At 35.5% G+C, this 13,347-nt stretch overlaps 1 protein-coding gene across 3 annotated transcripts in view; it reads left to right on the plus strand.

Moving 5' to 3' along the window:
* The first annotated feature begins 555 nt into the window (after window positions 1-555).
* The window catches only part of LOC133525708 (uncharacterized), a 352,002-nt gene continuing 339,210 nt past the window's right edge, over window positions 556-13,347 (plus strand). Inside the window, exon 1 of one of the 3 annotated variants that reach the window (XM_061862067.1) lies at window positions 556-873. The gene's annotated coding sequence lies outside the window, so the exon portion shown is untranslated. Of the gene's footprint in view, window positions 874-1,221; window positions 2,038-13,347 lie in introns of those variants that run through there. The other 2 variants (XM_061862069.1, XM_061862068.1) reach the window with 2 other exon arrangements.

Below are 13,347 nucleotides of genomic sequence, written 5' to 3' on the forward strand. Positions count from 1 at the left end.
TTAATTTATTACTTACCGGATACATACATAACTATATTCATGAAAGCCGTAAATTACCCTTGGTAATTAGATAAAGTAGGTAGCGTAAAGCTTCGTGGCATTGAACGTGTTATTAGGACGTAAGCGCTGTATATAAACACAAAGTTCGTAATGTACGTAGTTAAAGTTAAGCATACATCTACTCAAGCTTCTAAAGATTGAATTCAGCGCTATCTAACGGCGTGGGGTAGTATTACGACGCGAGTTCAACAGCGCAGTTATAATTCGCTCCCAGTAACTTCTTAAATTACAAGCATTTTACAAAACAATAACTGAAAACTTCTATTTAATTTGTTACATAATTCGGTTAATAAGTACTTAATTAAAGTTAGATAAGTATTTGAAGATATTTTGTAAATTGAACTCTACGGATTGTAAGGTGATTGACAATTTTGTTTAGAGTGGTGCCGCTAGATGCTCCACTGTGCGTTCGTGAAGTGAGATTCAATATGGCGGCGCCATTCGAGTCTGGCACAGGGCGGGGAGAACAGTCGCCGAATCGACACTACAATACTTACGCGTATTTTCGATGAAAGCGACGTCTTCTTGACTCGACGCGGGTGATATTGCGAAATAATCTAGTGTTTCTGTGTTCATTTATGCGGTTTGTGTTATTATTTGTGCATAATGGTGTATTTGTGGTGAAAAACGCGAAAGGACTTTAGGGTAACAATGTCTAGCAGTTGACATGTTTATCTGTGCCGTCCGTGTGTGAAGATTTTCCCTTCGCGTGAGGAGGGACTTCGCGGTAGTGTGCGTGATTTAGGTGTGTGTGTGCAGCGGCAGTGGAGTTGCAAGGATCCAATGATGGATTTCATTTTCATGGATGTATAGGTAAAAATTGCACATTAATTATGTCTGTGTTTGTATATGTCACGGCCTACAGTTGGTTACGAGCATTCGACTACTCGTTTTAGGCCATGATATGAGACGCTTTGTGTTAAACTGGCCTCTTTGTATATCGCAGCGCATGTAGGTATTTTAGTGCAAGGATATATCCTTAAATCAATATGGTTAATGTTATTCTTTCACGTATACGGATAACGTGTGCGTTTTAGTTGTGTTTCCTTATTAAACGTAGTGATCGATGCTGATTATTAGACCTTGGAATTATTTTATCACTCGTTGAGTTTTTATTAACCTTTGTGTGAGACCACGTTGTTTTATTTTATTTCAAAGATTATTGCCACAAAATCAGCATGTTCTTAGTTAACATCAATTAATCTAATAAGAATGTAAACTAAGTAATGGTTTGCTTTGCTTACCTACTTATATTTTCACATGGCATTATTTAATAAATTAATTTCTACATTAACACCGCCATGCTGAGCTTTAATGATTAAAGTCATTCACACGCACGCTCAAAGTCTTTCTTGTACCATTGAAACTTAATTCATTACATTCATGCGGAGCGGCGCGAGAATATGGTTCCCCTCGCTCCCAGTTTGCTGGTTATCAGCTTACAAAATGTTTGAAGCCGTCCCATTCGAACGGCCCACTAATCTGTATATCTGCGTCCCTTTCTGCCTTGTATTGCGCGTTTTTCTTCTTTTACCGCGTCATATGCTTGGTGTTGAGGCATAAGCATAGATCGCAACGTTCAGTCGAGGTTGCTTGTTGTTTAAATTGCCGCGCGTTCAGGTTCTGCCGCTTTAGCCCTAATTGATCGAAGGTCCTTTGTCTAAGAGGTGGGATACATGGTAATAAGAGGGTATATTGGGGTAACTGCGCATCTTTCGGCGCAGTCAGTCGGCGGGCCCGCCCGCGACGCACGTGGCGACCTATCTTCTTTACTCTTACCAATTTCCCGCGAACCCTGTGTATAACTTTGATTGAATGTGACTTGATTAATGGATACCCTGGAAATTTAATAATTACAGTAAGTTGTGCTTAGCGATCGTGTTCAGTGTTCACTGTATCACGGCATTGTGTTCGGGTTAATTGAGTAACCCGCAGATAATTAGGATAGAGTAAACTGTCGTGTCGGCTACAATTAAGGTAAATGCTTCTGTAAAGTTTTCTTATCTACTATCTATGCTGCTTAATTGTAGTAGTAGTTATTTTTTAACTAAGATCATTTCATTCCAGAAATAAATATCAGGTAAACTTAAAAAGTACCTAACCCATTTATTTCAGAAATCAGAAATCCAAAATCATCACATTTATATACAAGTCTAAAGACAACAAAGAAATTCGAAGCCTCAGCATAATGCCCACAACCCAAAAGTCAGCGTTGATCTTCCGGAGGGTTTTATACTGCAAACCATTAAATATCATATTCATTTATCGATTTACCTGTGCATACGATTGTTTCACATTTAAGTAATCTTTTTTATTAAGTAATAAGAAAAATCTTAACAAAATATTTTTGTCCGCATAGGTACTTACTGAAACCCCTGTGCAAAACTGCGAATGCCCCCCGTACAATGTTATTGTAGCTTCCAAACTTAATTATGCAAATGCCGACTATAACGAGGTACATGAATAATTTTACCCGATTATATTTCAGGACACAGTATTCGTTGATAGGCAAAGACGAGCGATTAAACTTTTGTAAGAGCGGGGGTTTTACGAGCGGCGGAATTGGGTCAAATCCACGTTCTAATACATATTCCGACGGATTTACATTCATGAACTCGTTCTATAAAATTGGAATTGCCTTAAATAAAAATTAGGATAAAATTTGTTATTATGTTATTTTTAGATTTCTGTAGGGACATTCCGAACCTATGTAGAATAGAACGCAAAGGGTCGTAGAGCGGGTAATGTTTGGATGTAATTAAAAATATCAGAGCTCACAGAATATAAAAGAAGTCTTGTTAATCGGTTTCATCCACTACCGTATTATTATATTATTCCGACTCCGAGCACAGCTTATGACACGCTCACCTGGATTCGGTGTAGTTTCCTTCCTTTGTTAGTTTTCGGGCAAACGTTTACTTATTCCAAGTTATTGGTACGACTATGGTTGGTCATAAGTTTAAAACACGATCTTTCTACATCTGTTAAATTCCTACTGGAAATAATTTGAAAATATATAATGCTAAATTTTAGTTACCTCGTATCGCATCATAATTGTAGAATATTTCCATATAAAACTGAACTACATTAATATTACCTACTCTTCTAACATTAAGTATTTATGTACAGTCACGTCTGAAAATATCGATACGAAAAAAGTGCTAAAAATATGTGTACACTACCTTAATATATGGGCAATAAAGTCGTGTACACATATGTTTGGCACTTTTTTCGTATCGATATTTTCAGACGTGACCGTACACATGGATGAAAATCTGAAAATGCTGTGACTAGACGAGAACAAATGCATTAGGGCTCCTGCATATCCGTGACGTCACAAATCCTTCTAACAAGGAAGGGTACCCAACTGTCCGACTCCGATTTGATTCATTTTGATATATGTTATAGAGTAGTCTAAAATAACGCACACGTATTTTTTTTAGCTGCCCAAACTCAACCTATTGGGAGAAATTGTCCTACAAAGTACTAAAAAGTTACTAAATCTTCTAACTCCTATAGAAAGTGATGCTCAAGCAACTTGCTAGTTAATGGCTTGTTTGAGTATATGTTTGAGAGCAGGAAAAAATAATGTACACGTGTTTTGTTATATCTGCTTAAACTCAAGTTTTCCTAAAAAAAAAAAAAAAAAACCCGTCTTTATGTGTAACTATAGTGAGAAGAAGTCCAAGGTGGCCCTGACCTGGAAGATGCCCGGAAAACGGAAACATGGTCGCCCTAAATTTACTTGGCGCCGTTCCGTGGAGCAAGAGTTGGGTGTATTGGGGATGGGGTGGGAGGAGGTTACCCAAGCTGCCCAGGACCGGAGTCAGTGGAAGAAAATGGTTCGAGCCCTACACCCCAGCAGGGGGTAACAGGATGAAAAGAAAGAAGAAGAAGATAGTGATAAGATATTATAAAACTTCGAATGTCGATTTTATTAGGAAAAAATGAGTTTTAGCCGATATAACAAAACACGTGCTCATTATTTTTTGCTGCTTTCAAACATATACTCAAACCAGCCATTAACTAGCAAGTTGCTTGAGCATCACTTCCTATGGGAGTTAGAAGATTTAGTAACTTTTTAGTACTTTGGAGGACAATTTCTCCCAATAGGTTGAGTTTGGGCAGCTTAAAAAAATACGTGTCCTTTATTTTAGACTACTCTATAACATATATCAAAATGAATCAAATCGGAGTCGGACAGTTGGGTACCCTTCCTTGTAAGAGGGAAAAATACGAGTAGCAGAATAGCTTTGCGATCCTGGCGAAATTACTTTCTCTATGAAATTCCATTTTGGGAGAAAACGTTTTTCATTAACTAAATCTTAACAAATCACTGATTTTGATGTCGATCGCTTCAGTATTATAATATATTCTAGGTTAAGCTTTTTTTGAAAAAAAAAAATTGTTTTGTTAATTTTGAAAAAAAAAAATTAAGACCTATAAACGTAGTTTTTCATTGTGTCAATAACCAACTAAAAATCACCGAGAATGGAAAATATTTACAAGTGGAAAAAGGTTTTATCTTTTGGTATGGTAGACCACGTGGTACTCCCTCTTAAGCTTTTATTTAAGCTTACAACGAATCATCGTCCCCGCGATGTGTATCTATGTTTATTTGAAAAGTCCTGCAGTGAAATGAATTTCCCATGAAAATAGTCGGTGCATTTACAAAGAGAATTGTTTGCGGGTGTGACTAGCTTTGAGACAAAGTGGCTCGTGTATGTTATCCGATACTCCGGAATCCGAATATACCTCGTACTGCTTTTGAAAGTTCGCTAAATATTTTACTATTGCAAAGTAAGTTGCTAGCCGCCGTTTTATAATCGAAGTCATGCTCTCATTTAAAATGACATTCAAATACCTAACATGACATATAAGTAACATAAAATTTAAGTAGGTAACATAACCTTTATCTGCCCGATACCAGTTTTTGTTGCTAAAGATTGTACCTAATACAAAGAAATTACAAAGCTTTCAGTATATTTATGAGAACATACATAATATAAAGGGATTACTAATACATTCATTACAATAAAATTAAATAAAACTAACTAAATTAAATAATACTATTATGAAATGAAAACTAGTTAAACCTAAAAATAAAATTAAGTGTAGAAAATAACAAAGGAAAAATAAAAATATACTTACCTACAAAATAATAATAAACCCAATTACATAGAGAACACCCCGTCCAATAAGTCGGCCTGCGGCATGGACCCCATGACACTGGCGGCGTTACCTCTCTGTATCGCTATACTTTCTTTATTATAACAATTTTAAGCAACGAAAACGTACCATAACACTATTTTATCATTATTTATTTAGGATCACCAACAGAAACTATATCGTGAATATCAATACACATAGATATAATATATGTTACTTAAATGTTAATGCCAAGTTTGTTGTAAGTAATTTAAACATATCATTTAAAAATAAGAGCGTAACTTCGATTGTATGGAAGCGCCGTTTTGTCGGCGGGTTCGTATGACTCTTAATTGACCAAACATTAACAAAGGTCTCCGTTTCAGCTTGGGCAAAAATGCTTTTGTATGTCCGGATTTTCTCTTCTACAACCGTCTACGTCAATCGACTCAATATATTTGTTGTAGATATTGGTTTTTTTTTCTAAATGGCGGAGTCGTACATTTTTCGAGTTTTGAATTGATCTCGCAAGGTATACAGCTCACAAAGCCACTGGTATAGAATTGATTTAACTTTGTACAAAGCATAAATTTGTCACATTTAAGCAACATAGAGATTGATGACATTTTATACATTCATAGAGGCATTAATTCCGCTGCTGTACAGTCAAAGGTAATTTTTTTTAAATATGGGTCCACGCAACTTACTCAAAAATATGTCCCATAGCTCTGAATTCGCTGACATAAGAGCTGTGGGCTGTGGGATATACTTTGAGCAACATGTGTGCACCCATATTTTTGCACTTGACTGTACCTACTTATTTAATTTTTGTCATGATTATTTAAAAAACCGGTCAAGTGCGAGTTCGTTTACCTCGCGCACCGAGGGTTCCGTGCAAACTTTCAATTTTCTCATGAAAGACTTTTGAACAGAAGTATACAATTAGTATAATTGTCTCATCTATGGGCAAATCTGCTAACTAATTTGTGCGATCTGTATGTATGTTGGTTTTTCAGGGATAATTCTTCATCATGTGAACCGTTTTCAATAATTTATTTATATATAATTATTTTATTTGAAAGATCGTGCCTTTAGTGTAATCTCACAGGAATTTCAACTATAATAAACACTCGTAAACGCGCGGGATTAAATTGCAAATTAAATTACAAAATGTTTTTTGTTAATTAAAAAAAAGTTATCAAGATAGAGGTCTGATTTAATTTTTCCTGTAATCTTTATGATAATGTTATTATTATGTAAACTTTGGAGATAAGGGGAGGGGGGTGGTATTTTTTTTCACATTTTCCTTCATAAGTCAATTTTATTCACTATGAAAAAAAATAGTTTTGTAATGTTCAATTTGAGCTCTTTCAAATGATACCCCACTTGACCTAGTAAATAGACTTTGAAATGTTGCCCTCTCTTTATATTGAGAATTTTCCATAATTAATACAAATAAAATAAAAAAATTACACTGCCAATATGTTCGGGTTAGCGTTATTTATTACTATTCCAAATTTCAAATCGATAGCTTAAGTACTTCTCGAGATATTTAGCAATGTGACAGACGGACGGACGGACGGACGGGCAGAGTCGCACCATAAGGGTTCCTTTTGTACCTTTTTGGTACGGAACCCTAAAAATAGGATATTGATATGACGACTTTACAAAATGTTACAGTGGTGTCTTGAGCTTTGTACACAGCTCAAGAAAACACTGTACATCTTAAAAATTGTATCAAAAACTGATATTCCATAGTAAGTACCTACCTTATTGAACAAGTTACCGGCAAAGCGTCTCGGGCAAGGATTGCCGTATCAAAGCATTTACTCCGCGTACTTTGTGTCTGCAGATCAAAAGCAAAGGTTTCGCGAGTCTCAGTTTAGTTTGATTAAATGAACCCCTACACGGCATCGACGAAATTGCCACCGGTCGGTGATATGCTCCACTTCACTTTCCTTTCCTACTTAGTTGCTGAATGTGTAGGAATAATAGTAGAAGCTTGTATCTAATGCAATAAAAAGACGACAAGTAAAACATGAAAATATACTAATACTGTCAGACAGTTAACCGGTACTACAAGCACGAGATAGCGACAAGCTTACATCAGAACTCATACTCGAATGTCTTCGAAACATCACTGAAGTGAGCAAAGATGGCAACAAAGTAACAATACAATGGATAAAGGGGCATAGCGGATCAAGAGGAAATGATGCAGCGGATGAACTGGCGAGAAAAGGTTCAGAAACACCGTTATATGGACCCGAACCCATCATACCCCTACCGGTATCCTTCATACAAAACCAGCTAGACCAACATCACAAACAACTGCACAATAAGTACTGGGCTGGAATGAACACATGTAAGCAGACCAAAGAAATTCTACCAGAATAAAACCAGATGCTCACCAAAACACTACTGAAAACACCCAGACACAAACTACGGAAATTAGTAGGATTAATTACAGGACAACAACACATTAAACAAACACCTACACAATATGGGTAAAACGAACAGCCCCATGTGCACGTGCAGAGCATGCATGGAAGCAGAGGAAACAGCGAAACATATTCTCCTAGACTGTAGAGTAGAGTAGAGTGTAGACAGGTAGAAGTATACAGGAACAAATACCTCGGGACTCCGTACACACTAAAGGAGGCAGTTAGCAACCTGAAGATACTACTAGGTTTCGTGGAAGCGCTGGGGTGGCTAAAGTAGTGCTACCTCGTTTTCACGCAAAATAGGCACAATGGTTGTCGATTTGCGGAATATGCCCAGCAAAACTAACTAACGAACTAACCTACTTAGTTTCAACTTCAGTTAAACACGGCGCATTGGGTTTCATTATTGCAGCTGCTGAAGAAAGCAGCTATAAAGATAAAAAAGTAAGGAAAATAATTATATATATTTTTATATAGGTAATTTATGATATATTTACAGTAATTTTCCTAACTTCCACGTAGAACTCGATCTCGGACTATTATTTAAATATTTTTGTTTGTACTTCCGCCTTTTAATCTCTTAGATGATTGATTGATTTTTACGATAAAAACTAAAAGTATCATGGGTTTTAAATTATTTATGTTCTAAATTACGCTTAAACTAATTTGACCCCACGATATATTTACAAAATATCCAAATATGTATAAACATAATTTTTATTAGATTAAGTCATAGAAGTAAAGAATAGAATAACTGTTCAATGCGTATGAATGAATCATTGTCACGAACAATTATTTAACAAGAATTTTCCACATATGAACGTTTTTCTGAATTCACAAGGGTGAATTATGACTTTATAAACGAATTATATTCCTCCACACGATAAATTACACACTCGACGAGTTAACCGCCTCACATAATTTGTTTTGCCCGCAAATGGCATGTCAATAAAATTTGTTCAGTAATATTCAGTTCAGTAATATGATCATTTAATATAAACCCCACTTTATTCATTCTTTTATAAACTAAAATTGGCAGGTGGTGTGAAATCGTCATTAAGTAAATCATAATAGACGGTAGAATTTAAACTACAAAAGCAACAGTATACTTAAGCCATTTTCATTTAAAAACACAATACAAACTAAAAAAAAAACAGTAGGTATCTAACAACTAAATCCGACTACAGCTAAACTTTACTTTGAATAAGTCTAAATAAACCTCAACTACCTAAACTATTAAATCTACTTAACTATATATTGATTAAATTAAAACAACACGATTTTCTTTCTACTTAACTACTCAAACAACCCACCCCTTATCGCTTCCGATATTAATTTAATTTTACACACGAAAAACAGTTCTGTTTACTTCAAAGTAGGACTATTGATTTACCCGCTGTAGTGAAAAAGGTAGGTATTTTCACACAAGCTGGACTGGTAAGTATTGTCTTCCACCACCTAGAAGAGCACAGTATTTGATTTAACTAGAGTATCGGCAATTGGGCATGTATGTACAGTCAGCAAAGTTATTAGCTTAGCACCTCTGTATACAAATATGTATGTACATCACTAAAATAAATTGTATGTATGTACCGAAGGTAATGGAAAATCTCTGAAATACTTAATCAAGTAGTATGTAGAGTCAGGCAAAACTAACTCTGCTTGTCATTTGCAATGAAAAAGTGTGGCAACGTCATCATTAATGTCAAATGTCTATGAAACTGCGACGTTTATATTGACACTCTTCACTTTCTTCTATTCAAGTAGATGCAAAATTTGGTTAGACGGACTCTAAAATCATCTCGTGGTCAAAAAAAGGAAATTGCAGTCGTAAAAAATGTTATCTTCTTATTTTCGGATGCCCGTGCGGGATACACTTCGACCCGTAGGGATCTTTTGTGTTGTTGCCCCCATGAGAAAGATCCGTCAGCTACTCAAGCGCTTTTTTGACCATCTCCATGTGCCGGATGATGGAGCTTATGGGTAGCCTTTTGAATTCCTTAGGTTCCAGATAGCCTGCTCCAAAGTCCTTCATTGTTTGTCTGGCGAGAGCGTGACATTCACACATTAGGTATGTTACTGTCTCTTCCTCTTCGCCACACATTCGACATTTGGTGTTACTCGTCAGTATAAGTGTAAAAAATGTTACTCGTTAGTATGAGTGTAAAAAATGTTACTCGCCAGTATGTCAAATTTATAAAAATATTTTAGTAATGATTAACAGTCCCATAAAACTAGAGTAGCTCTGCGAGCTGTAGACCTCGCGAGCATAACTATATAAATGTATGGCTCCGCCAATTTTCATCAAACCTGCTCACAAGATTTCACGAGAATCGGTTGAGAATTGCGACCTGTAGAGGAGAACATCCTGGCATACCCTAAGAAAGCATTTTTGCCTAATCTGAAACGGAGATCTTCGCTAACGTTCGGTCAATAATATATCAATAACTGACCGGTACAGTATAACGGCCCTATTCGAAGAATGAGATACGATAACGATGAGTTCTGGTTTAGATAAATTCTCATTTAGATATGTTTGTATGTCTTATAATTGACAGAAGCAGCTCGATTCGGGCAACGAAGGTCACTTTGACGTTAGAAATATCGTAGATAGATCTTATTGGGATCACAGCGGAATCGAAATAAACGTCATTTTTGACATGTCGTTTAGTTATCGATCCTTTAAAGATCTTAAACGTGTCTTAATCATTCCTCGAATCGGGCCGTAAGTACTTAATAAACAAACGCAGCCTCAGAAATATTATCTCTCATAGGTATCGGCTAGCACTCGACAGCGCCGGCCACCCGACACCCGTGTTGATCGTTTGCGTTGCGTGCTTCATAACCTGCCTCATAATAATCGATTTAGAACTCGATGCTATTAACAGATTATGCTATGCTTATCGGTGAAAGGGATGACTGGAGCTTTGCCACGCTCTTTAAAACTATTTAGAGATTGAGTAGCGGAACATAATAATTATTGATTATGTTTCCTTATCATATTAACTTCCGCAGTCATTTCGAAAATGAATAGTGATTTTATCTCTTCAGATATATATTTTTTCAATTATACAGATACGTTCTTAGGCGTTTTAAAGAGGTTTTATGCCTTATAGTCCGTTTTTAGCATTAGAAAGAATGTAAGCGATTTTGACGTGTCTTTTTATTGAAAACACTTGAAAAATAAGTGACGGCAAATATGTACAATTTTAAATAATATATGACCTTTTACATTATTTTGCTTTGAGTAATAGTTATTGACTTTTTGAAAGAATTTTTCATTAAAAAGACATTTCAAGATTGTTTGCCTTTTTCTGATGCAAAAAAAAACGAACTGTAATTTCAGAATTAACTGACTTTAACTGACTGACCTTTTCCGTCTTTAGAGAATATTGTACTTTCTTACATAAATTGACTAAGCCCCCCAGTATGCTCAAGAAGGCTTGTGTTGTGGGTGTGGGTACTTAGACAACGATATATTTATAAGTATACCTACACCACTTCATCCTTGTTAATCATGATTTTATCGATATCATTTTATCCTACAAATTATATAATATATAACCTTTAAAAAATTAAATTTTCAAGAACGTCTAAAATAGTCAAAAATTTAAACACCTCACTACGCTACGCTGTTGCAATTTGTTCTCCTAACGTTTTAATGCAGTACCCATATTGCAAACGTATGAAAAACCCGAGCTTAACGTATAAACTTGTTCACCAAGTTGACAGCACGTTTCGCTCCGCAGAACGCTGTAGCAGATTTCGCGAATGAAAGTCTAATGACAAAAGTAAACCGACACATGACGTCACACGCTATTGTTTACGTTCGCTGTGCGAGATCATAACAATTACATGCCTGTTTCATTAATTCGTCACAGAGCTCAATATGCGTGAATCAGCCTCGTAAATTGTTTGCACAAAATTGGCTTCGGAAACAGTTGGGCTATGAGGGCGTTAATAATATTCGTAAATGAAATCTGGGGGATAAAATACCTAATATCGGTAAATTAATGTTGTAGATAATATTCATAATGTATTATTAAATATGACTTGAAAAAGCTGAAGTGTTTCAGTTTAAATACTTAGACGGAAATTAGTCTATATACTTTGCCTTCATATAAAACGACTTCACGATCTTAATGTTAAAATATTAAGAATTATGCACGTAATGCATACATATTTCAGACTTTGGAATAAGTAGCTTTTTAAATCTTAAGAGCGTGTATAAAACTCCGTGTTCACATGAAGGCTATGCGAAAATTGATTTAATACAACTTGAGAAGTTTGAAATATAAATGTCTTTTAACATACCTACTTAGCAATGAGGAGCCAATTAGTGTTACTTAAAGCTATGACTTCCATGAAACCGACGAGTTTCTGGAGCTAGATTTACCTAACTTATAATAGCAATTGGAATCAAGGGATGGAAATACGTAGTGAAAACCCTTCTACATACCTATTTATGTAAGTAGATAAAATTTGTCAGTAATGCGCCTGACATTTCCCAGATTATTTGTAAATATTTATGCTTATATATATCATGTGTATATTTAGTATTTGCTACATTAGTTAAATGGGGTATCCTATACATACAATACAAATATTGGCAAGTGAATATCCTGGTAAGGGAATGCCTTGAAAAAATGTCAAGATGGTGGATGACCCATTTTTCTATAATCTGACATTTGTGTATTGTTTCAACTGGGTTACTCAAAGAGTAGGTACGTCTAAGTAACTGAGTCTATGACTCTGATTGTGCCGTCTGAGTCTGATTCTGAGTACGTCTGAGTAAGGTGAATAAGGCGTCATACAAACAATAGACTAACAACAACGCAGTAAAGAAAAGTTAAATAAGCTTGAAAGCGGAAATTCTGAGTGGCTGTTTGTCGTCGGCACTAAACAGAAGCGTCCCGTTTGCATTGCAAGAAGAAATGCGGGCCGAAGTTTGCTACGAGTTACCGGTCACCTGCCGCATTGCAGTGATCTTAAGTGCTTGGCATTTTGATTGATTGGCTTTATAGTGCTCGCGATATTGGGTTGGCATATTGGCCATGTGTAGATCGCGTTTTTGAACCACATCGCGTGCAGTAAGTATTGAGAAAACAATAAGAGTTTAACTTCCTTAAACAAAACAAATAAATAAGGCATACGGGATACTGTGGCCGCTTCTGATTTAGCCATTTGTTAGGATTTTGATTTTGTTTCGATACGACCCTGATGATTGTCTTGGTAATTGGAGCACATCTCATATGTACCAATCAGCGTGAGCGTTCTTTAAGGTCCCATCAAAACAAAATTGGCTTTAGTTCTACTTGTATTAATTATACTTCTTGTACTTGATTATTTAATTCTTTTATTTTTCTCATTTTTTTTTTTTTTTTTTTTTTTTTTTTTTTTTTTTTTTTTTTTTTTTTTTAATTTATTTAGAAAACAAACAGCCTTTTACAAATATGTCTAAAGTAAATGAACTAAAAATAGGCCTAAAGTTTCCTACATTACTAAGAAAACTATTACATGGAAATGTAAATTACGCAATTATAAATTACCGGTTTAGTTGTGTGCTACATGCAAGTAAGTTAAGAAAACATACAAAAGTATGAAAAATATGACTGGAACCAAATTGATCAATTTCTAGAAAACAAAATTTGCCGAACTTTGTTCTTGAACACGGACAAACTATGAACAAAAATATCTA

The sequence above is a fragment of the Cydia pomonella genome, chromosome 15 (genome assembly GCF_033807575.1).
Source record: "Cydia pomonella isolate Wapato2018A chromosome 15, ilCydPomo1, whole genome shotgun sequence".
Lineage (NCBI taxonomy): Eukaryota > Metazoa > Arthropoda > Insecta > Lepidoptera > Tortricidae > Cydia > Cydia pomonella.